The following is a 4,757-nucleotide window of genomic DNA, read 5'->3' as shown; positions in this document are numbered from 1 at the left end:
TGGTATCTCATTGTGGGTTTGATTTGTATTTCCCTGATGCCCAGTGATGTGGAGCACTTTTTCATGTGACTGTTGGCCATCTGGATGTCTTCTTTGCAGAAATATCTGTTCATGTCTTCTACTCATTTCTTGATTTAATTATTTGTTCTTTGGGTGTTGAGTTTGATAAGTTCTTTATAGATTTTGGATATTAACCCTTTATCTAATATGTCATTTATGAATATCTTCTCTCATTCTGTCAATTGTATTTTGCTTTTGTTGACTGTTTCCTTTGCTGTGCAAAAGCTTTTGATCTTTATGAAGTCCCAATAGTTCATTTTTGCCCTTGCTTCCCTTGCCTTTGGCAGTGTTCCTAGGAAGAAGTTGCTGTGGCTGAGATCGAAGAGGTTGCTGCCTGTGTTCTCCTCAAGGATTTTGATAGATTCCTGTCTCACATTGAGATCTTTCATCCATTTTTAGTCTATTTTTGTGTGTGGTATAAGGAAATAATCCATTTTCATTCTTCTACATGTGACTGTCCAATTTTCCCAACACCATTTGTTGAAGAGACTTTTATCCATTGGACATTCTTTTCTGCTTTGTTGAAGATTAGTTGACCATACAGTTGAGGGTCTATTTCTGGGATCATTATTTAGTCCCATTGATCTATGTGTCTGTTTTTGTGCCAGTACCATACTGTCTTGATGATGACAGCTTTGTAATAGAGCTTGAAGTCTGGAATTGTGATGTAGCCAACTTTGGCTTTCTTTTTCAACATTCCTCTGGATATTCAGGGTCTTTTCTGGTGGCATATAAATTTTAGGATTATTTGTTCTATTTCTTTGAAAAAAAATAGGTGCTATTTTGATAGGGGTTGCATTAAATGTATAGATTAGGTAACATAGATCCATATGGATCTAATCCATAATCTTCCTCAATTTCTTTAGTGAGTATTTTATAGTTTTCTAAGTACAGATTCTTTTCCTCTTTGGTTAGGTTTATTCCTAGGCATCTTAGGGTTTGGGGAGCAATTATAAATGGTATTGACTCTTTAATTTCTCTTTCTTCTGTCTTGCTGTTAGTATATAGAAATGCAACTGATTTCTATGCATTGATTCCATATCCTGACAGTTTACTGAATTCCTGTATGAGTTCTAGCAGGTTTAGAGTGGAGTTTTTTGGGTTTTCTGCATAAAGGATTATATCGTCTGCAAGAAGTGAGAGATTGACTTCTTCTTTGCCCAATTCAGATGTCTTTTATTTCTTTTTGTTGTCTGATTGCCAAGGCTATGACTTGTAGTGCTATGTTGCATAGCAGCAATGATAGTGGACATCCCTGCCATGTTCTTGACCTTAGGGGAAAAGCTTTCAGTTTTTCACCATTGGGAATTATATTCACTGTGGGTTTTTTATAGATGGCTTTGATGATATTGAGGTATATACCCTCTATCCCTACACTTTGAAGAGTTTTGATCAAGAAAGGATGCTGTGCTTTGTCAAATGCTTTTTCAGCATCTATTGAGAGTAACATATGGTTCTTGTTCTTTCTTTTATTAATATATTGTATCACATTTATTGATATATGGATATTGAACCAACCTTTCCTTCCAGGAATAAACCCTACCTGGTTGTGGTTAATAATTCTTTTTAATATACTATTTGATTCTATTGACTGGTATTTTGGTGAGATTTTTTGCATCAAGGATATTGGTCTATAATTCTCCTTTTTGGTGAGGTCTTTGTCCGGTTTTGGGATCAAGGTAATGCTGGCCTCATAAAATGAGTTTGGAAGTTTTCCTTCCTTTTTTATTTTCTGGAACAGTTTCAGGAGAATAGGTACTAATTCTTCTTTAAATCTTTGTTAGAATTCCCCGGGGAAGCTGTCTGTCCTTGGGCTCTTGTTTTTTGGGAGATTTTTGATGCCTGCTTCAATCTCTTTACTGGTTATGGGTCTGTTCAGGTTTTCTATTTCTTCCTGGTTCAGTATTTGTGGGTTTTTTTTTTTATTTTTTATTTTTTATAAACATATATTTTTATCCCCAGGGGTACAGGGCTGTGAATCACCAGGTTTACACACTTCACAGTACTCACCAAAGCACATACCCTCCCCAATGTCCATAATCCCACCCCCTTCCCCAAACCCCCTCCCCCCAGCAACCCTCAGATTGTTTTGTGAGATTAAGAGTCACTTATGGTTTGTCTCCCTCCCAATCCCATCTTGTTTCATTTATTCTTCTCCTACCCACTTAAACCGCCATGTTGCATCACCACTTCCTCATATCAGGGAGATCATATGATAGTTGTCTTTCTCCGCTTGACTTATTTCGCTAAGCATGATACGCTCTAGTTCCATCCATGTTGTCGCAAATGGCAAGATTTCATTTCTTTTGATGGCTGCATAGTATTCCATTGTGTATATATACCACATCTTCTTGATCCATTCATCTGTTGATGGACATCTAGTTTCTTTCCATAGTTTGGCTATTGTGGACATTGCTGCTATAAACATTCGGGTGCATGTGCCCCTTTGGATCACTACGTTTGTATCTTTAGGGTAAATGCCCAATAGTGCAATTGCTGGGTCATAGGGCAGTTCTATTTTCAACATTTTGAGGAACCTCCATGCTGTTTTCCAGAGTGGCTGCACCACCTTGCATTCCCACCAACAGTGTAGGAGGGTTCCCCTTTCTCCACATCCTCGCCAGCATCTGTCATTTCCTGACTTGTTGATTTTAGCCATTCTGACTGGTGTGAGGTGATATCTCATTGTGGTTTTGATTTGTATTTCCCTGATGCTGAGTGATATGGAGCACTTTTTCAGGTGTCTGTTGGCCATCTGGATGTCTTCTTTGCAGAAATGTCTGTTCATGTCCTCTGCCCATTTCTTGATTGGATTATGTGTTCTTTGGGTGTTGAGTTTGCTAAGTTCTTTATAGATTCTGGACACTAGTCCTTTATCTGATATGTCGTTTGCAAATATCTTCTCCCATTCTGTCAGTTGTCTTTTGATTTTGTGAACTGTTTCCTTTGCTGTGCAAAAGCTTTTGATCTTGATGAAATCCCAATAGTTCATTTTTGCCCTTGCTTCCCTTGCCTTTGGCGTTGTTCCTAGGAAGATGTTGCTGCAGCTGAGGTCGAAGAGGTTGCTGCCTGTGTTCTCCTCAAGGATTTTGATGGATTCCTTTCTCACATTGAGGTCCTTCATCCATTTTGAGTCTATTTTTGTGTGTGGTGTAAGGAAATGGTCCAATTTCATTTTTCTGCATGTGGCTGTCCAATTTTCCCAGCACCATTTATTGAAGAGGCTGTCCCATTGGACATTCTTTCCTGTTTTGTCAAAGATTAGTTGACTGTAGAGTTGAGGGTCTATTTCTGGGCTCTCTATTCTGTTCCATTGATCTATGTGTCTGTTTTTGTGCCATTACCATGCTGTCTTGATGATGACAGCTTTGTAATAGAGCTTGAAGTCCGGAATTGTGATGCCACCAATGTTGGCTTTCTTTTTCAATATCCCTTTAACTATTTGAGGTCTTTTCTGGTTCCATATAAATTTTAGGATTATTTGTTCCATTTCTTTGAAAAAGATGGATGGTACATTGATAGGAATTGCATTAAATGTGTAGATTGCTTTAGGTAGCATAGACATTTTCACAATAATTATTCTTCCAATCCAGGAGCATGGAACATTTTTCCATTTCTTTGTGACTTCCTCAATTTCTTTCATGAGTACTTTATAGTTTTCTGAGTATAGATTCTGTGCCTCTTTGGTTAGGTTTATTCCTAGGTATCTTATGGTTTTGGATGCAATTGTAAATGGGATGGACTCCTTAATTTCTCTTTCTTCTGTCTTGCTGTTGGTATAGAGAAATGCAACTGATTTCTGTGCATTGATTTTATATCCTGACACTTTACTGAATTCCTGTATAAGTTCTAGCAGTTTAGGAGTGGAGTCTTTTGGGTTTTCCACATATAGTATCATATCATCTGCAAAGAGTGATAATTTGACTTTTTTGCCGATTTGGATGCCTTTAATTTTCCTTTTGTTGTCTGATTGCTGAGGCTAGGACCTCTAGTACTATGTTGAATAGCAGTGGTGATAATGGACATCCCTGCCGTGTTCCTGACCTTAGCGGAAAAGCTTTCAGTTTTTTTTTCTCCATTGAGAATGATATTTTTGGTGGGTTTTTTCATAGATGGCTTTGATGATATTGAGGTATGTGCCCTCTATCCCTACACTTTGAAGAGTTTTGATCAGGAAGGGATGCTGTACTTTGTCAAATGCTTTTTCAGCATCTATTGAGAGTATCATATGGTTCTTGTTCTTTCTTTTATTGATGTGTTGTATCACATTGACTGATTTGCGGATGTTGAACCAACCTTGCAGCCCTGGAATAAATCCCACTTGGTCGTGGTGAATAATCCTTTTGATGTACTGTTGAATCCTGTGGGCTAGTATTTTGTTGAGTATTTTCGCATCTGTGTTCATCAAGGATATCGGTCTATAGCTCTCTTTTTTGATGGGATCCTTGTCTGGTTTTTGGGATCAAGGTGATGCTGGCCTCATAAAATGAGTTTGGAAGTTTTCCTTCCATTTCTATTTTTTGGAACAGTTTCAGGAGAATAGGAATTAGTTCTTCTTTAAAATGTTTGGTAGAATTCCCCCGGGAAGCCGTCTGGCCCTGGGCTTTTGTGTTTTTTTGGAGATTTTTAATGACTGTTTTCAATCTCCTTACTGGTTATGGGTCTGTTCAGGCTTTCTGTTTCTTCCTGGTTCAATT

Source organism: Mustela putorius, unplaced genomic scaffold (assembly GCF_011764305.1).
Source record: "Mustela putorius furo isolate JIRA1106 unplaced genomic scaffold, ASM1176430v1.1 tig00537253_pilon_pilon_pilon, whole genome shotgun sequence".
NCBI lineage: Eukaryota > Metazoa > Chordata > Mammalia > Carnivora > Mustelidae > Mustela > Mustela putorius.
The sequence above is the reverse complement of the archived record's forward strand: the minus strand, read 5'-3'. Positions refer to the sequence as shown.